Below are 21,543 nucleotides of genomic sequence, written 5' to 3'. Positions count from 1 at the left end.
TCCGGTGCCCTCGTCGTCTCCCTCCGATCCTCCTGGCCCCGCCGGCAGCCACTTCCTGTTTCGGTGACAGGAGCTGACAGGCTGGGGACGCGAGTGATTCTTCGCGTTCCCAGACACATTAGCACCCTCTATGCTGCTATATGGTATATGATATATGCGATAGCAGCATAGATTGTGGCCTGGATTGTGGCCTATTGTGGCCAGGAACGCGAAGAATCACTCGCGTCCGCAGCCTGTCAGCTCCTGTCACCGAAACAGGAAGTGGCTGCCGGCGGGGCCTGGAGGATCGGAGGGAGACGGCGAGGGCAACGGACAGCTGCAGCGGGCTATTGGAAGCCCCAGGTGAGTAAAACTCATTTTTTTTTTTTTTACTTAAGTGTCCCTTTAAAGGCTAATTGTCCCAGGCCTTGTAAAGTTTTTTTCCCCTTTCCTTGGATCAACTGGGGTAACAGAGATATGCACTTGGGTGAGGTTTTTTTTCTTTTTTTTTTTTCTTTCTGCTTGATGAACGGATGTCTTTTTTCAACCAAACTATGTTATAATGCTTTACTTTCTCATCAGTTAATTACAAGACAATGTGATTATTTGTCTTGCAACAAGTAGTTATTAATAAACTTCAATCAAGTGTAACTGTGCCTTTGAGTGACATTACTGTATATTAGTAATTTTATATTGGTTGTTTTGGTGTGTTTAATATTTTAAAATGCAATTTTGAGTTTCATGCCAATTTAACACTCTTCTGGGCTTTGTCTCTAAGCTAGGAGCACAAATGTACTGGTAGTGAACTGTGCCTGGGCTCATAGTAGTAACAGATGGTAAGTGTAATCTGGCAATCTTCTTGTTGTTTAAAAGAGTCTTTTCAGAAATGTCTGTCCTCTTCAAGCTCTTGTGCTAATAGGCTCCTTCTGCTCCTTCTCTGTTCATAGTTTTTGCCATTCCTCCATGCTGCATGGCTTAGCAAGTCCATACAAGCTGACAACAAGCTATTAATTGTGCAGAGCAGCCTAAAGGACACCTAAGGGGAAATAAAAACCTGCTCTTTCACCTACCTGGGTCTTATTCCAGCCTCTGTAGGCTTGTATGTACCTCGCTGTCTTCCCAGCCATACTCCTTGTTCAGTAACCAGGATACTGCATGCAACTAAGAGAGAAGACTAGTAACAACAAGACAAGAGCCATACTGCAATCAAGGCTGGTAATGAAAATGGGCATCCCAGAGAAGAATCCTGAAGACTTCAGAATAAAATATCACAACCCCCTTAGTGTGTTTACTGGCTGTCACTTTATTTCAGGTGCCAAGCCCCCCCTCTTCCTGCTATGTGTAAAGAACTCTTGAAGTTTAGAGGGGAGGTGGCTATGTCTCTTCTTTCAAACAAAGGCCTGCTCCCTCTTCTGGCAGCACAGGACTCTTTCAGGAGAAGGGGCTGTGCTGATTTTTTTAAAATTTATCAAGAACTATGGAAAGGTCTATTTTACTTAACAAAAACACAAATATGTAGTAGGTTATCTCCTAACACCTAATGTGAGCTGGTAATATTAACCAATATCCACTTCCCCTTTCCCAGGACTAGTAACTACGTCGCTGCATTTCCCCATATCGTCTCACAAGGGCATAGCTTTTACATCCCTTGCTGCCGCGCACTCCCAATCACCCCTGCACTAATATTCATCAGCGATCGGTGGGAGATCAATGATTCCCAATGTTTCCCATTCATTGATCTAAGTGCCCACATGAATGACTGCAGCCATCAATGAGATGGCACCGTCATTCACTAAGAACCGATACTTACACATCCACACATTGCTTCCTGTTTGCGTAGTAATACTATGCATAGGAAAGTTATGCACAAGGACATCTTGTGGCCAAATAGTAAAATTACATCTACACACATTTTTTTCCATTCCATTTTTTTTCCATTTAAAATTATCCCCTTACCTCCCACACTTACTAATAGTTACTCCCCAAAAATGATTGTAATATATATACATATACATAGTTACCTTAGGGACTGAACTTTATTAATATGTATGGTGGGATGTGAAAGTTTCGTCGACTTTGTTAATTGTCATGATTTTCCTGTATAAATTGTTGGTTGTTACGATATAAAAATGTCAGTTAAATATATCATATAGGAGACGCACACAGTGATATTTGAGAAGTAAGTGTGCAATAATTGTTTAACCTCCTTGCCGGTCTAATTCCCGCAGCCCTGCGGCCGCGGGAAGGTTTTTTTGCATTTTTTTTTATCATGTAGCTTGCCTAGTGCTAGCTACATGATGCCCCCCTCCCTGCGGCGTCCCTCCCACCCCTCCGATTGCCGCCGGCGCACTCGCCCCTAAGGAAATCCCGTTCTGAATGGGATTTCCTTTGGGGCTTCCCCCGTCGCCATAGCGACGATCGCGATGACGTCACCAACGTCATCGACATCGTGACGTCAGCGGGAGTCCTGATCCACCCCTCAGCGCTGCCTGGCACTGATTGGCTAGGCTGCGCACAGGGTCTCGGCGGGGGGGCCCACTAATGCGGCGGGTAGCGGCGAATCTGCGGCAATCGCAGGTAACACGCAGCAAGCAAAGTGCTTGCTGCATGAATTAAAAAAAAAATATGTAAATCGGCCTAGCAGGGCCAGAGCAATCCTCCGCGGTGGGTTACCCCGAGCTCAGCTCGGGATAACCGGCAAGGAGGTTAAAGGATACCCGAAGTGACATGTGCCATGATGAGATAGACATGTGTATGTACAGTGCCTAGCACACAAATAACTATGTGGTGTTCCTTGTTTTCTTTCTCTGTCTGAAAGAGTTAAATATCAGGTATGTAAGTGGCTGTCTCAGTCTCGACTCAGACAGGAAGTGACTACAGTGTGACCTTTACTGATAAGAAATTTCCCTTTTTATCTCTTTCTTGCTCTCAGAAGCCATTTTTCTGCTAGGAAAGTGTTTTATAGTTGGAATTTCTTATCTGTGAGGGTCACACTGTAGTCACTTCCTGTCTGAGTCAGGACTGAGTCAGCCACTTACATACCTGATATTTAACTCTTTCAGGCAAAGAAAGAAAAAAAAGGAACAGCATAGTTATATGTGGGCTTAGCACTGCACATACACATGTCTATCTCATAATGTCACATGTCACTTCGGGTATCCTTTAACTATTTGCCATTCCTGGACGTGAAACTCACGTCCAGGAAGCCATGTGCGCTCCTGCGCGTCCAAGAGGCCGATCGCGCGCGTGCACGCGCGCTCCCGGCCGGCGGTTTGTTAGCCAGTGAATCAGTGAATCGGGCAACGGTGCCCGATCACTGATTCCTCTCCCCCGCAGAAAAAGCGACAGCTTCTCTCGGAAGCTACGCTTTTTCTGCTTCCTATGTCGCTCTAAGCGTACGTGGTACGCTTAGAGTGACGTCACTGTAAACAACTCATGGCTGCCATCTTGTGGCCAAAAAGTAAACTACATCTAAATGTTAAATAAAAATAAAAATACACATATATTTACAAAAAAAATACAATTTCAATCCCACCCTCCCAAAAATACCCACATAAAATGTTTAATTAAAAAAAAACAAAAACATTACAATAAAAAAAAAAAAAAACACAAATATTTACCTAAGGGTCTAAACTTTTTAAATATCTATGTAAAGATGAAATATTTCTTTTTTTTTTTTATTATAAGCTTGTAAATAGTGATGAATGCAAAACGGAAAAAATGCACTTTTATTTCCAAATAAAATATTGTCGCCATACATTGTGATAGGGACATAATTTAAATGGTGTAATAACCAGGAGAAATGGGCATATACAATACGTGGGTTTTAATTATGGAGGCATGTATTATTTTAAAACTATAATTGCCGAAAAGTGAGAAATAATGATTTGTTTCCGTTTTCTTCTTATTCTTCCTTTTAAAATGCATTTACAGTAAAGTGGCTCTTAGTAAAATGTACCCCCCAAAGAAAGCCTAATTGGTGGCGGAAAAAACAAGATATAGATCAGTTCATTGTGATAAGTAGTAATAAAGTTATAGGCTAATGAATGGGAGGTGAACATTGTTCGGATGCATGAAGCGAAAAACGACTGAATGCGAACTGGTTAAACAAAATTAGGCAGGTGCATACATTTCAGCACTGTTGTCATTTTATTGATTACAAAACATTTAGAACTAATTATTGGAACTCAAATTGGCTTGGTAAGCTCAGTGACCCCTGACCTACATACACAGGTGAATCTGTTTATGACAAAGAGTATTTAAGGGGGTCTATTTAAGGGGGTCAATTGTAAGTTTCCCTCCTCTTTTAATTTCCTCTGAAGAGTAGCAACATTTGGGTCTCAAAACAACTCTCAAATGACCTGAAGACACAAATTGTTCACCATCAAGGTTTATGGGAAAGCGGTCAGAGATTTCAGCTGTCTGTTTCCACAGTTAGGCATACATTGAGGAAATGCAAGACCACAGGCTCAGTTCAAGTTAAGGCTCGAAGTAGCAGACCAAGAAAAATCTCAGATAGACGGAAGCGACGAATGGTGAAAACAGTCAGTCAACCCACAGACCAGTGCTCAAAGACCTACAACATCATTTTGCTGCAGATGGAGTCACTGTGCATCGTTCAACCATTCGGCGCACTTTACACAAGGAGATGCTGTATGTGAGAGTGATGCAAAGGAAGCCTTTTCTCCACCCACAGCACAAACAGAGCTGCTTGAGGTATGCTAAAGCACATTTGGACTAGCCAGCTTCATTTTGGAATAAGGTGCTGTGGACTGATGAAACTAAAATTGAGTTATTTGGGCATAACAAGGGGCATTATGCGTGGAGGAAAAAGAACACAGCATTCCAAGAAAAACACCTGCTACCTACAGTAAAATATGGTGGTTGCTCCATCATGCTGTGGGGTTGTGTGCAGGGACTGGGAATCTTGTCAAAGTTGAGAGACACATAGATTCTACTCAGTATCAGCAGATTCTGGAGACCAATGTCAAGGAATCAGTGACAAAGCTGCGCTGGGGCTGGATCTTTCAATAAAACAACGACCCTGGAAACACTGCTCATAATCTACTAAGGCAGTGATGGCTAACCTTGGCACTCCAGCTGTGATAAAAATACAAATCCCATCATGCCTCTGTCTCCCAGAGTTATGCTTAGAGCTGTCAGAGTATTGCAATGCCTCATGGGACTTGTAGTTCCACCACAGCTGGAGTGCCAAGGTTAACCATCACTGTACTAAGGCATTCATGCAGATAAACAAGTACAACGTTCTGGAATGGCCATCTCAGTCCCCAAACCTGAATATAATTGAAAATCTGTAGCGTGAGTTAAAGAGAGCTGTCCATGCTCAGAAGCCATCAAACCTGAATGAACTAGAGAGGTTTTGTAAAGAGAAATGGTCCAAAATATCTACAACCAGAATCCAGACTCTCATTGGAACCTACGGGAAGCATTTAGAGGCTGTAATTTCTGCAAAAGGAGGATCTACTTAAAGGGGAACTTCAGCCTAAACAAACATACTGTCATCAAGTTACATTAGTTATGTTAATTAGAATAGAAAGGTAATATCATCTCTTACCCACCCTGTTTTAAAAGAACAGGCAAATGTTTGTCATGGGGACAGCCATCTTTTTGGTTGAAAGGAGGTGACAAGGAGCATGAGACAGTTCCAACTGTCCTGTGTCCTGATAACCCCTCCCAGCTGCACACGCTAGGCTTCAAATGTCAAATTCAAAATGTAAAGAAAAAAAAAATGCACCAAAACAGCAGAACGAGAACGACAACATCAGAAATCCCATCATGCTTTGCACAGCATCAAGGGAAAAAGGCCCGGGCAGTTTTCTTCTGTGCAAACACCAAGCCTTTTCAATGCTGCTGAGTAGATTTTTAGTCCGGAGGTTCACTTTAATATTGATTTCATTTCTTTTTTGTGGTGCCCAAATGTATGCATAAATGCACCTGCCTAATTTTGTTTAAACAATTATTGCACACTTTCTGTAAATCCAGTAAACGTCATTTTACTTCTCAAATATCACTATGTGTGTCTCCTATATGATATAATTAACTGACATGTTTTATCGTAACAACCAACGATTTATACAGGAAAATCATGACGATTAGCAAGGTTGCCCAAACTTTCGCATTCCACTGTATGTCAAGTTACTGTTACTTTTGAAATTATGGGCTTGTAATTAGTGATGGACGCAAAACTGAAAAAATGCACCTTAATTTCCAAATAAAATATTGTCGCCATACATTGTACTAGGGAAATATTTTAAACGTTGCAGTAACCAGGACAAATGGGCAAATGAAATGGTGTAGGTTTTAATTACAGTAGCATGCATTATTTTAAAACTATAATGGCTGAAAACTGAGAAATAATGAATTTTTTCAATTTTTTTCTTATTTATCTTGTTAAAACGCAGTTAAAATAAAATAATTCTTAGCAAAAAGTACCTCCTTGTTACTAAATAATAAGATAACCTGAAGCTAGGAAAATTGTTAGAAAATAGATTACATAAAGGAGTTATGAAGCACTAAAAAGTTTTCGGTCTTATTCCCTTTGATTGCAGCAATGAAAAAGGTAGTCACTATCAAGATTCATAGAAATTGTTCATACTAAGTTCTATGAAAAAAAAATCCACATTCCTCTAGACTATAGGTATTTCTTATTAATTTAATTGCCCCTATAAAATAAAATGAAGGGTCATTTTCTTATGTGAATGGAGTTAAACGTTAAAGGATATGAAAACTTAAGTTAAAGTATCAATCCCATCCAGGATACCTAAAGCATAACTGTCAAGGTCCTGTTGATCTCAGCACCAGTGATTGGTGCAGGCACTCCCAGGGTGTGGGTTGTAAGTGAGCACGGGTCTTCACCAGCGTACCCCACAAAGGATGATGGGCCATCACCGCTAGTGGGCGATTGACTACTTTGCTGCCTGATTCCCACCAGGTCATGAACCCTAGGGCTGCTCCACCAGGGTTGAGAAGAACAGGAGGAGTGAACCTTGCAATAAGGGAACAACTGGAGGGACAGTCCGGACCGATGTGACAGGACAGGAGTAACGGATTGGCCTGACAGATGAGAGGAGTGACTAAAAGCTGGACTGACAGGTGACTGGAGTTAGAGGACTGGCTGAAGGCAGGGCTGATAGGTCACAGGACTGAGTGACAACTAGACTGACAGGCTGGACTGACAGGGCAGGCTGAATGACAGGACTGACCGATGATGACAGGACTGGCTGATGGTGGGACTGAAAGGTGACAGGACTGAATGATGACTGGACTGACAGAACAGGACTGACTGGATGGGACTGAACTGACTGGACATGACAGAACTGACCAGACTGACTGGACAGGACTGATTGAACAGGACTAAACTAACAGGACTGACTGGACAGGAGTGAATTGACAAAACTGACTGGACAGGACTGTACTGACCGCACTGACTGGACAGGACTGAAGCGACAGGACTGTGTGATGAGTGTCACAGATGGCGTAGGACACGCCACAGCTACTCTGACTGAACAGCACTGAGCAGTGATTGGCCAGGATTTAAATACCCTGGGTTTTCGCTCCAGTGCAGTAGTGCAGTAGTCCCACCCCCTGCTGCCGCTACAATTGTGTGAGAGAGGCCCACGAGTTCCTTAGAGCTCCACTGCAGCTGGAGGAAGTCTCCTGGGATGGCATTCTGAGAGACCAGCACTGGACCCGGGACTGGTGAGTATAACAATAACTTTTAATAGTAATCTAAACTCCCAAATAAACTCTGCACAGTCATTCTCGTTTTGGACCACTAGTAGATATAACCTGACAAGTGGTCAGTAGAAATCTACTCTCGAAAATCCACTAAGGCTTGAATTGCTACATGTGTTAAGCACAGCACTTTACTGATTTTTCACCTGCACACTTGCAAACACCTTTTATGTATATGCCCTGACAAAGCCCCTTTGAAATGAAAAGATGCAGGGATTAGTGGTGGTTTTTTTTTCCAGTGCTCTGGAGGTTTCATTATAGAGTGGATTCCATTGACACTTGACAGGATTTATCTTCGAGTTGTCCTTAATGCAGCCAACTATAGTCAAACCATATCCCTCCCCTGCTGTATATGTTTATAATGTATCACTGTAGTGTCTGTTTGGGATTTTAGAGTGTTATGTTATGTTTTAGGTATCCTGGATGGGATTTGTACTTTATATGTTTCTGATATTCCAAACTTACAAACATAAGGTCACTTATGTTTTGCCCCTCCAAAGAGAAGTCAAAAAGTCCATGATGATACTCCCCAGAGGTCTGATGGTGCCCATACACGGTACAATAATAACGTTCTATTTTCCCGTTTATTCGACTGAAACGATCGAATATAATGAAAGTCAATAAGGATCATTTTTTCGATCAAGAAAAATTAACCATTATCCCGTTTTTTCAATAAAAATCTGATCGGACATGTTGGAAAAATCTTTATATTCGATCTAATGGAATAATCGAACAAAATTATCTAATTGAAAAAAATGAAAAAATTGTTCCATGAATGGGCACCATAAGGAGGTTATTAGCCCAGATGACAAAGCCACAAAAGTCTGTTGAAGCAGTCACAGTCTTTATTTTATATGTACCATACTTAGATAAAAAATAAATCTTCACATTTATTCATGAAACAAAATAAATAGAAACCACAGTACTTTCCATTGAATGCGTTATCTTTTTATCAGAGGAAGTATAACCGTATATGAGTACAGCGAATATGCTCATTCTAAAATGAAAGGTTAAATACGTATCTCTAGATACAGATTGTATTAGGTATAAACAAGAAATTGAGTCGTATGACAATGTGATCTTTTCAGAGACCGAACTCCTTGCCTCAGGCTCCTTTTCTACACGGTAATGAAGCATTTCACAGAACAATGAATGATCTAGATTGTCACCTCACCCAACCACGTTTAGTTATGATTAGGACACGGCAAGCGGTTTAACCTCATCATCTGGTAAAGATCTTTACTCATTAGTCTACAGTTTCAGCATTCAAATGTGGCCTAGAGCAAGTGGCCTGTGGAGCACAATGTGCTTGCGTGCAACTGATCATAAATATCTCTCACCACTTCAGCTGATAGGGAAATGTAGAGGGAAATGAGCATGTGGTGAATCCCTTTGAGGGATGTATTATGATTGTTTCCATTTATTTATGTTAGTACTAAAATATACTTATTTTTTAAATCAGGAAACATTTTGTAGTGACCAAAAAAAGTAAAAGACACAAAGTTTAGTATGCTTTACGCAATGTACATTGCAAGCATTTTCAAGCAAACAGTGATGGGCTGATGGCTATGTAATGTGTGTAAGTTTTGCTATTTGCATAACACACATTACTTAGATTGCGTGAAGTTTAGGAAACTTTATTCTTGCTGTGTAAGATTATGTTTACTAATTTTTAGTGAATAAACCTCATTGACCCGATGCATGAAACTTTCATGAGTTATAGTGTAGTATCTAACCATACTTTTTTTTCTTGCCTTATCTATATAAGATCTTTTCAGCATCTAGCAATGAAGGACCCACTCAGAAACAGGACCATATACAATTAAAGTGCACCTTAAAGGGAACCTAAACTGAGAAGAATATGGATTTTTCCTTTTTAAATAATGCCAGTTGCCTCACTGTCCTGCTGATCCTGTGTCTCTAATACTTTTAGCCACAGCCCCTCGACAAGCATGCAGATCAGGTGCTCTGACTAAAGTCAGACTGGATTAGCTGCATGCTGGTTTCAGGTGTGTGGTTCAGCTACTAGAGATCAGCAGGATGCCAGGCAACTGGTATTGTTTAAAAGGAAACATCCATATCCCTCTCAGTTTAGGTTCCCTTTAAGGGCCCACTCAAACTAGAAGCACTTTTCTGAGCGCTTCGTGATGGATTAGCCCCTTTTAAAAATCGCTCCCATTCACGTTTATTAAAATCACTGTAAAAATCGCATAAAAATCATCGCAATTTCGCGATTGCATACGTGAAAATTACTGTGATTTCTACCAAAATTTAAATGAAAGAGAATGGGAGCGATTTTTAAAAAGCACTAATCAATCACAAAGCACCCAGAAAAGCGCTTCTAGTGTGAATGGGCCCTAATCGAGTTTTAAAAAAAAAGTTTCATTATTCCACTAGCCCCCTGCAGGCGTCCTGTGCCCAAGCTGGGACAAACCAATCCTCTGGCCCCCCGCAGCCAGCCAGTTTTCGGCTACTGGCCAGTAGGGCTGATCGAAACAGCTGAATTTCAATTTTGCGGAAATTTGGTATACCGCAAGCGAAAACCGAATTCCGTGTTCCGAATTTTCGTGTTCCGAGTGCATTTCTACTGAATTGAATGGTGCCAACTTCCGTGGTCAATTGTGAAGCCCCCTTACATGCTATCATCACCAAATTTGGCATGTATGTTAAGCAGATGAGTAGGAACATGGTGAAAAAAAATGTTGTGAAAAGACCTTATAGTTTTTGAACAAACCGATTTTAAAGTTTCATAGGAAAAATTGTTTTTAAATTGTGTAAAATGACACTTGCTGCAGAACAGGGCATTGCATTCCGAGTTCGGTATACATATTGTATACATTTCATGAAAACAGACAGCATGGGGTCCCCCCTCCCAAGCCTCCTTAAAGGGGAACTGAAGAGAGAGGTATATGGAGGCTGTCATGTTTATTTCCTTTTAATCAATACCAGTTACCTGGCGGCCCTGCTGGTCTATTTCTCTGCAGTAGTATCTGATTAAAACCAGAAACAAGCATGCAGCTAGTCTTGTCAAATCAGACTTATAAGTCTGAACCACTGAAACACCTGAACTGCTGAATGCTTGTTCAGGGGCTATGGCTAATAGTATTAGAGGCAGAGGATCAGCAGGGCTGCCAGGAAACTGGTATTGTCTAAAAGGAAATAAACATGACAGCCTCCATATACCTCTCTCTTCAGTTCCCCTTTAACCCCTTGTCCCCCATGCAGGCTGGGATAGCCAGAATGCGGAGCCCCGGCCGACTAGGGCTTCGCACCCTGAGCTATACCAGCCCGCATGGCCCATGGTATGGAGGGGCTCTGGAGAAGAGGGGTCACCAAGCCTTCCCCTCTCCCCCGAAGCCCTTGTCCAATCCATGAACAAGGGGTTCTTCCCCACCTCCAGTGGCACAGGAGGAGGTGGGGGCCACCAATGTCCTGGGGGGGTTCATGGTGCCATCCAGGGGTCCCCTTTAACAAGCGGATCCCCGGAGGCTGCCCCCTTCCCAGGAGAAATGAGTATAGGGGTACACAGTACCCCTTACCCATTTCAGCAGAGAGTTAAAAAATAAAACACGACACTGAAAAAAGTCTAGTTTAGACTCACCGGTAATGATGTTTCTACCCATCTCAGTGTACGCTGGAAGAAAGGAGAGACTCCAGGCTCCTCCTCCTGTGGAAACACGAAAACAAAAAGCTTAAAAGCCCCCCGCCCTCCTAATCCCTCAGTATCTAGATGAGAATCCGGCCACCAAGAACTAACCCGTTACCCAGAACTATCTAGAATTATATTCACCCATAGAGTGCATAGAGGGAAAACAGCAGCAGAGAGGGAGGGATGAGGTACCGCGTACACTGAGATGGGTAGAAACATCATTACCGGTGAGTCTAAACTAGACTTTCTCTATCCATCTCAGTGTACGCTGGAAGAAATCCTGTTGTCATATCCTGTCCTGACAACACGTCTATCCTATAATGCTTAATGAAGGTTGTCGGTGTCGACCAGGTAGCTGCTTGACAAATTTGCTCTAAAGACGCTCCTGCCTTTTCCGCCCAAGATGTCGATATTGATCTCGAAGAATGGGCTGTTAAGTTATCTGGAGGTACCTGTCCTTTTAACTTGTAGGCTTCCTCTATTACTCTTTTAATCCATCTAGCTAACGTTGATTTTGACGCCTGTAGCCCCTTATTCGGTCCTGTGTAGTTTATGAACAAATGACTCGATTTTCTGAATTCCTTTGTTCTCTCTAAGTAATGCAATATTACTCTCCGTACATCTAATTTATTATACTGTCTTTCCTTATCATTCTTTGGATCTTGGCAAAAAGAAGGTAAAGTTATCTTCTGAGATCTGTGGAACTCTGTGACTACCTTTGGCAGGTAATTTGGATCTGGAGTAAGCACGATTTTATCTGGGAAGACCAGCAAAAAAGGCTCCTTCACTGATAGTGCATGTAAATCTCCTACTCTCTTGGCTGAAGTAACTGCAGCCAAAAACAATGCCTTCAAAGATAATCTTCCCAGGTCTAACTTTTTCAAGGGCTCATATGGAGGATTCATAAGCATCTGGAGGACCCTCTGGTCCCATTGAGGCGATATTTTAGCTTTCACTGGTCTAGACCTCTCTACTGCTGTAAAAAAACCTTTAATCAGTCTGACTTTTGCCAGTGGCCTATCTAAAAATAAGGATAAAGCCGTGCACTGCACCCTCAAGGTACTAACCGCCAGCCCCATTTCAACTCCTTTCTGGAAAAATTCCAGAATATCCGGGATGGTATTTGAATGCCTATTAGTGTTAGTACACCAAACTAAATATGCTTTCCACATCTTTGAATAAATTTTTCTGGTCACAGGCTTCCTTCTTTTCAACAAAGTCTGCACAACCCCCTGTGATAGTCCCTTTGACCTCAGTAGGTCTTCCTCAGAAACCACGCTGTGTAGTTGTACATGTCTGGATCTGGGTGCCGAACTGGCCCCTGGAGTAACAGATCTGGTCTTGGTGGCAGAGTCCAGAACAGGCCTCCTGCCTCTGCCCACAGCTGAGCGAACCAGGCCCTCTTTGGCCACCATGGGGCGATCAGTATCATGTCCGCCCCTTCCCTCCTCCATTTTCCTAGAACCCTTGGAATGAGCCTTGTTGGGGGGAAGGCATACACTACTTTGTATGGCCACGGCTGTGCCAGGGCGTCCACTGCCACCTCCTGACTGTTTCTGTAAAGGGACATGAACTTTATTAACTTCCTGTTCTTTGGTGAGGCGAATAGGTCTATCTCTGGACTTTCCCACCTGTTTGCTACTATCTCGAATACTTCCTGGTTGAGACTCCATTCTGCTGGATTGACGTCGAATCTGCTCAGGTAATCTGCTTCCAGATTTTGACTGCCCTTTAGATGAGTGGCTGATATGGAGGATATTCTTTGCTCGGCCCATTCTAGAATCTCTTGGCTCCTCCTTATAAGGCTGGGAACTCTTGTTCCCCCCTGCTTTGCCAGATATGCGACTGTCGTGACGTTGTCTGATAAGACCAGAACATCCTTGCCCTGAATTTGATCCTGGAACCCTTCCAACGCTAGGCCTACCGCTTTCAGCTCCCTTGCATTGGATGACAGAGTCTGGTCCTGTACCTCCCAACAGCCCTGAATGTGAAGCCTTCCGCACACTGCCCCCCATCCTCTGCTGCTTGCGTCGGTGGTGATCGTTACCAGGTCCCGGGGCACCCAGTGCCTCCCCTTCTCCAGATTGCTGTCGTCCAGCCACCAATCTAGAGACTGTCTCACTTCTACTGGTAATTCCACTTTGTTGTCTAGTGATTCCTGCGATCTGTTCCAATTGAGTAACAGAAAGTTCTGTAGAGGCCTGCTGTGGAATTGCGCCCATGTAACTGCCGGCATGGCTGAAGTCATCAGGCCGACCACTCTCATAACCTGCCTTATCGAGGATACAGGCTGAATCTGCAATGCATGAGTTGCCTCCTGCAACGTTTGTTTTTTGTGCTGGGGAAGAAATATCTTGCCTTCCACTGAGTCTATAAGGTAGCCCAGGAATACCACCCTCTGTGATGGTTGCAAGTTCGATTTTTGCCAATTGATGATCCAACCTAGGTTTGTGAACGTTTGTATAACTATCTGTTTGTGATGCTCTAGACTTTCTTCCGATTGTGCATGTATAAGGATGTCGTCCAAATATGGTATAATTGAGATTCCCTTCAATCTTAGTGGTTTCATTACTTCTGAAACCACCTTTGTAAATATCCTGGGAGCCGAGGCGATCCCAAAAGGCAGGGCTACGAACTGAAAATGCAGCGTTTGGGTTTCTAGCTTCACCGCAAACCTTAAATACCTTTGATGCCCTTCCCAAATCGGCACATGCAGGTAGGCATCCTGCAGGTCCAGATTTACAAAAAAATCCCCTTTGTTCAGGAGCTGGCGTACAGAATAAATACTTTCCATACGAAACCTTTTGTACTTTAAATATGGATTCAGTTTCTTTAGGTTCAAAATGAAACGAAAGTTTCCTGTCTGCTTCCTTATCAAAAAAATATGAGAATAGAAACCTCTGTTTCTCTCCTTCCTGGGAACTGGTTTTATTACCTTCATGGCTAGTAGGGACGAGATCATTGCTCTCATCCCTATTGCCTTTTCCGGGTCTTTTGGGAGAGGGTTGAGGAAAAACCTGTCTGGAGGAAGAACTGAAAATTCTAGGCGGTAACCCTCCCGCACTAGCTTCAAAACAAAAATGTCTGGGTTTATCCTTTCCCACTGACGGTGAAAAAACCTCAACCTGCCCCCTACCTCTAAGTCATTTTGACTCCTTGGGGACGTCCGGCTTCCCAAGAACGTAGCCTCCCCTTCCTCTACCCTTTGGGAACCACTTCCTTTGAAATGCAGCGTTCCTGTCCTGCTCCTTTCCTGTTTTTTTTCTGAAGAAAAGGCCTTTTGAGAGGTATTGTCTTCTTCTTATTGGGGAATTGTTTTCCCCTCTCTGCCGATCTTTTTAACACATTATCTAATTCGGCCCCAAATAGTAGACCTCCTTCAAAAGGAAGGGCACATAGATTGTTTTTAGAAGAGAGGTCGCCCTCCCACGCCTTTAGCCAGACTGCTCTACGGGCTGAGTTTAACAGGGCAGTAGTGCGGGCTGTGACTCTGATGGATTCTGCTGCTGCGTCAGCCAGGAATCCTATGGCCTTAATAATGACCGGGATGGAGGCAGAGTATGCCGCCAGCGGTTCTCCCGCCACAATCTTATCCACTAAATTTTCTACCCAAATTTTTAAATTGCGGCAAACACAGGTAGCCGAGAGGTTAGCCTTGAACCCAAACGCTGCCGCCTCCCAAGCCCTTTTAATAAGGAGCTCAATCTTTTTATCCATAGGGTCCCTAAGGGACCCTGCATACTCAAAGGATAGATCAGATTGTTTTGAGCATTTTGCTAGTGAGGCATCCAGTCTTGGGCATTTCATCCATCTGTCCAGTTCCTCCTCCTTAAAAGGAAATTTTCTTTTAGCAGATTTTGGAATAAAAAGCCTTCTCTCAGGTTCTTTCCACTGAGTCTCCATAATATCTTTGAGTGACTGGTGGATTGGAAAGGTTCTACTTTGCCTCTGTACTAGACCACTGTAAATCTTATCTTGCACCGAAGACTGTATCATCTCCTCCTTAATATCTTCGGTGGAGTATATTGCTTTTAATAGCTCCTGCGTTTCTTCCGGCAAAAAAAAGAACTTGGGATCCTTTTGTTTTATACTGTCTGACTCAAAATAAGAATGAACTCCTTCCTCTGATCCCTCTATATGTTCCTCCTCTTCCTCTTCCTCCTCAAATATATTAGTCGGGAGCGAAGCAGACCGGTCCTGCTTGCCCGAGGGGCCTGGCTCAGATACCCCTGCTGCCCCCAGCGCTGCAGTTGCTGACTGACCCCCTCTGAGTTCTACTAGGGCTTCCCTAATCTCCTGCTTCATGGAGTCCATAAATTGCCTCACTAGACTCATTGACTCCGAGGCAAAAATGGCGTCAGCACACTTTAAACAGATTAACTTTGGCCAGGCTGGATCTAAGGTAGCACAGCAATTCTGGCATCTTTTCTCTCCCTCCATCTTTAGGGAAAAAACTGAAGAAAAGGGAAAGCCTTTACTTTAAACCCCCACTTTCCCTATGCAAGTCAAACATTTACATATACATATACATATACAGGCAACAGCAGTATACCTTACCATTCTGCTGCTTGCCTGAGAAGAGCCCGCTGCCGTGCCTGTCTCACGCGTGGCCTGCGTCTCCTCCGACTCCATCTCCCTCGTGGAGCCGACGGAAGCACCGCTTTTTACTCTCTCTGCGGTCACTTCCTGAACAGCTGGGGAGCGTCTTCCAAATAAGGGCAACGCTTCCTTTGCCGCTTGCTTCCGCCCCACAGCGTGAAGAGGACGTTGCCTTCGTGCGCGCGCGTGACCAGCTCCGCCTCCTCGCTCAGAGCCGCACGGACCTCCGCCTCCTCTCGGCCGCCTAGTTCACGCCCGGGGGGAAGATCATGCAGGCGACCCACATCACCACTGGAGCCCGCCTGCTGCCAAGAGTATAGCCGACTACCGCAGGTAGGATGGTCACCCAATGCCTGATCACAGGCCAGCGAGGGATCTCATCCGTCCAAAACCGCCTGCCTAGCCAGCTATAGCCTTTATCGAATAATCTGGAGGTACGATCCTTTATATTGTGAAGGATCAAAAACACAGTCCTTTTTCAGGGTAATCCACCTTACCCACCGACACTTATTTATAGCTTTAGAAAAGGACTATATAAACTGATGCAATCTCAAAAACGGCAAAAATATCTTGAAAAATATTTATTAACACATATAGAAAAATATCAAAAGCACATGATTCTTCAGTATCACAATGATTGGTCTTGGGAATACATGAAAAAGATTTTAATTTGACAAGTGGTTGCAGCTTGGCAGGTATTGAACTTCAAGGCAACGACACATGTTCGTTTCGGGCTTTTATGTAAAATTGTATGTGCCCTTCATCAGGCCGTAATACCAAATTCTGTGTAGCTCAACCAGAGGGGGGACCAATCAGGCAACAAAGGCCAATTGCTGGGGGGTGTCTGAGCTCACCAGACACACAACATCTTCCCAACGGCTGGATACAAGCGCTGTAAGGTGGGCACCTTACAGCGCTTGTATCCAGCCGTTGGGAAGATGTTGTGTGTCTGGTGAGCTCAGACACCCCCCAGCAATTGGCCTTTGTTGCCTGATTGGTCCCCCCTCTGGTTGAGCTACACAGAATTTGGTATTACGGCCTGATGAAGGGCACATACAATTTTACATAAAAGCCCGAAACGAACATGTGTCGTTGCCTTGAAGTTCAATACCTGCCAAGCTGCAACCACTTGTCAAATTAAAATCTTTTTCATGTATTCCCAAGACCAATCATTGTGATACTGAAGAATCATGTGCTTTTGATATTTTTCTATATGTGTTAATAAATATTTTTCAAGATATTTTTGCCGTTTTTGAGATTGCATCAGTTTATATAGTCCTTAGCCAGCTATAGCAGCAGCTTCTTGCTCACGTGTTCCCGGTAGGCCGGAAACACTAGATACTGAGGGATTAGGAGGGCGGGGGGCTTTTAAGCTTTTTGTTTTCGTGTTTCCACAGGAGGAGGAGCCTGGAGTCTCTCCTTTCTTCCAGCGTACACTGAGATGGATAGAGAAATGTCCTTTATTGTTCTAGATTAACCAGGGATACTTACCTTGCAATAGTCCCACGCCAGTATCCTCAGAAGTGATCCCATGCCAGTATCCTCTTAGGAGGTCCCACGCACCCACCGATCCTGCCGCACTCCCGGGCTGAATGACTGTAGACAGCCTTTGCTATCTGTATTGCATAAGCTAGAAACACGAAAAAAAAATTTGAAACAAGAATTTCCGGCAAACAGTGCCACAAACAAAATGGCTGCTGGGGAATCCCTGTTCCCAGAGCCGGGACAAGGTCCTCTGGCACCCAAGGCTGAGACACCAAAGTGCACCCCTCCATCCCCCCCACCCCAGCCGTCACACACTGATTTCTATTAGACTAAGAGGTACCCCAGTTCCCCCAACTCCCCCAACACCTTAATCTCTAGTTATCTGGCTTGCAGTCAGTGCCATGCATCCCTTTTTATTATTTCTCTCTGCTTCCAACACAATAGGGGAATGAAATGTGAGTGAGTTGTGCGCCCCTCCTATGCTGCGCCCTGAGTCTGGAGCCTCTCTGGCCTCTGCCTCGGCCCAGCCCTGCCTGTTCCCCAGAAGCCACCTCAGAGTGTCAGAATGAGTGTTATTTCACATGAATGGGTGGGTCCAGGGGACCAGGGCACCTACTGCTCTGGTCACCTGGACCCACCATCTATGTGAAAAATGCTTGTTTCACCACTCTAGTGTGGCCTCCAGCAATTGGGGATTTCCCAGCGGCCATTTTGTTTGCATCACTGTTTGCCGAAATGTCTTGTTTCTAAGGCAAAATTTTCGTGTTCCCAGCCTCTGCAGACTGTGACCATTCAGTGGCGGGAGTTCGTCGGTGTGGGAGGGTGGGAGGGTGATGGGATGTCCTAGAGGATACTGGCGTGGGACCACTCCTGAGGATACTGGCGTGGGATTATCGCAAGGTAAGTATCCCCGGTTAATCTAGAACAATAAAGAACCTTTTTTTCGTTGTCGTGTTTTTATTTCTGTTTTCATAGTGTGGAAATAGGTAAAGGGTACTGTGTATCCCTATACTCATTTCTCCTGGGGAGGTCGCAGGCCTCTGGGGATCCGCTTGTTAAAGGGGACCCCCGGATGGCACCATGAAACCCCCCCCCCTGGGACGTTGGCGGCCCCCACTTCCTCCTGGGACACCGGAGGTGGGGAAGAGCCCCTTGTCTATGGATTGGACAAGGGTTCCGGGGAAGAGAGGAAGGCTTGGCCCAGAGCCCCCCCCCCCCCCATACCATGGACCAGCTATAGCTCAGGGTGCGAAGCCCCCTCGTGGCCGGGACTCCACATTCTGACTATCCCAGCCTGCATGGGGACAAGGGGTTAAGGAGGCTCAAGAGGGGGGACCCCACGCTGTCTGTTTTCATGAAATGTATATAATATGTATTCAGAATTCGGAAAGCAAGGCCCTGTTCTGCAGCAAGTGTCATTTTACACAGTTTAACCATTTGAGGACTGTAGTGTTAACCCCCCTAAAGACCAGGCCATTTTCAGTTAAATAGGCCACTGCAGCTTTAAGGCCAAGCTGCAGGGCCGCACAACACAGCACACAAGTGATTTCCCCCCCCCCCCCTTTCTCCCCACCAAAAAAGCTCTCTGTTGGTGGGGTCTGATCGCCCCCCAGGTTTTTTTTTGCAAATATGTATTCTTATTTTTATTAAATTTACGTATTTGTTTTTTTAATTCTCCCTCCCACCCATCCGCTGCCAGCCAATGACGGCGATCGGCTGTCATAGGCTTCAGCCTATGAGAGCCGATCGCTCTCTGGTGCCCCAGGGGGGCAGCCGTGTCACATGGCTGTCCCCAGTACTGTCCCCAGTACAGCGCTGCAGATCGCAGCGCTGTACAAAATAATTAGACGGCGGATCGCCGTCTAACAGTCTTTTGAGCGGCAATCGCCGCTCGGAGACTGAAGGCGGGTCGGAGCTCCACCTTCCGAGCAGGAGATGCGCGTGCAGCCTGTGCGCGATCTCCTGCTAGCCCCATAGACAGCCGTTCATGCCAATCGGTGTGGAGCGGTCCTGGGGCTGCCGCACTGCTCACGCCAATTGGCGTGGAGCAGTCGGCAAGTAGTTAAAAAGCATTTTTCATATGAAACTTTAAAATCAATTTTTTTTAAAAACTATAAGATCTTTTCACAATTTTTTTTACCATGTTCCTACTCATCTGCTTAACATACATTCCAAATTTGGTGTTGATAGCATGTACAGCAGCTTCACAATTAACCACGGAATTTAGCACTATTGACTTCAATGTAAAAGCGAATTCGGTACTCGGAATTGCCGAATTTTCAAGTTTCGAGTGCTTACTCGGAACTGCCAAATTCCAATGGCAAACTCGACATTCGGAATCCGAAAGCCCAGCCCTGCTGGCCAGTATGCCTGCACAAGCATAGGACAGGCAACGGTGATGGGAGTGCGTTCAAGGTACATGCGTGGCCAGGGCCGCGCAGGTGTACTGAATGAAACTGGCTGGTTGCGGGGGACCAGAGGATCAATTTGTCCTGGCACAGGACGTCTGCAGGGGGCTAGTAGAAGCCCCAGGTAAGTGAAACTTTAAAAAAAAACTTTTAGGTTTAGGTTCATTTTAACTTTTTCTCCTTAGTTTTCTTCTAGGTGATATTTTCAAAAATGCCTTTTAAACCATCAGCAAGCAAGAGAATACTTAAAATTATTTTGAGAGTTCTTTTTCACCTACTTTTTTGGTACTTTGCCAGTTGCAAAGTGCTGAAAAGTCATTTTAAATAGAATATGAAAATTATCTCATAGGAGAAAACTCAGGCGAAAAGAATTGCATATGGGCCACAGGACCATATGCAATTTACTTTTGCAAAACTGTGCAATATTTGTAAAACTGTGCAATGGTCATGCTGTCTAATCAGCACCTAGATATGCCACACCGTGAGGTGGGATGGATTATCTTGGCAAAGAAGCAGTGCTCACTAACACAGATTTAGACAGATTTGTGAAAACTATTTGAGAGTAATGGATCTTTTTGTGTATGTAGAACGTGTTTTAGATCCTTCAGTCCAACTCTTAAAAAATGGGGGCAAAACCGAAAGGGTTTATAATTTTGCTCAGTGTATGTGTTGGTCCTTATGATCTACCTCTCAGAACATTCCTTGTAATGTGACATCATGTGAGAGTGGGATTGGCAGGAATCAGCACCAGAATAGGGAGTTAAAGCTTTGTAGAACTTACCTGCTTTGCTTTGCATGTAGAACAGGAAAGTGAGAGCAGTACCAATCTTTTGACTGGGGACACAATGAATGAACTATGAATAACATGTTGGAAGCATTTGGGGGTTACAGTGATGTTCCTTGTTACAGTGGAGAGGAGATGTTGGCCACATTTGTAATGAGAGATTATAATGGGGGTGCTCTAGAAGCTGCTGTGCCAATTAATTACTCAGTTTTGCTCTGTGAGAGGCAAGACCATAAAGGAGGGGGGGGGGGGTTGCCTTATGCTTCAGATCCTCTTTGAACATAAGGTCCCTGGCCATATGCCTCACTGAATCCTTTGAATGCCTGGCGGCCCAACTCTCAACTGAGAATAACATCAACATAATGCTCATATATACCGCCCGTCAGGTAATGGCACAGCCTTTCTTAAGGAAATCTCTGAACTCTTATCTTGCCTAACTGTAGAATACCCTAGATCAGGGGTGCCCATTAGGTAGATCGCAATCTACCGATAGATCGCGAAGGGCTTCATGGTAGATCCCGACCCCAATACATTTTCCATTCTGTATATACAATTGTGCTCCTAAAATTGTACATGGGTAGATCATTTTGACTTGCTATTTTTTTAAAGTAGCTCACAAGCCGAAAAAGTGTGGGCACCTCTGTCCTAAATGGATCATCCTGGGAGATTTTAATGCATGGGTGGACGATCACGACTCACACCTAGGAAGTCAACTACTTCTCACCATGAATGAACTGTGTTTCTTTCAGGCTGTCAACTAGTGTTGGGCGAACACCTAGATGTTCGGGTTCGCGAACGTTCGCCGAACATCGCCGCGATGTTCGGGTGTTCGCGCCGAACTCCGAACATAATGGAAGTCAATGGGGACCCGAACTTTCGTGCTT

General features: G+C 44.3%; 1 long non-coding RNA gene across 1 annotated transcript in view; it reads left to right on the top strand.

Annotated features, from left to right (window-relative positions):
* LOC137532785 (uncharacterized) overlaps positions 1–1,222 on the top strand; it is a 42,564-nt gene extending 41,342 nt beyond the window's left edge. The window contains exons 2-3 of the long non-coding RNA XR_011023996.1: positions 758–815; positions 927–1,222. This is a non-coding gene — a long non-coding RNA (uncharacterized lncRNA). The remainder of the gene's footprint in view (positions 1–757; positions 816–926) is intronic.
* Positions 1,223–21,543: the final 20,321 nt, after the last annotated feature.

Source organism: Hyperolius riggenbachi, chromosome 9, assembly GCF_040937935.1.
Source record: "Hyperolius riggenbachi isolate aHypRig1 chromosome 9, aHypRig1.pri, whole genome shotgun sequence".
Lineage (NCBI taxonomy): Eukaryota > Metazoa > Chordata > Amphibia > Anura > Hyperoliidae > Hyperolius > Hyperolius riggenbachi.
Note: the sequence above shows the minus strand (reverse complement) of the source record. Positions and strands in the feature narration are given on the sequence as shown.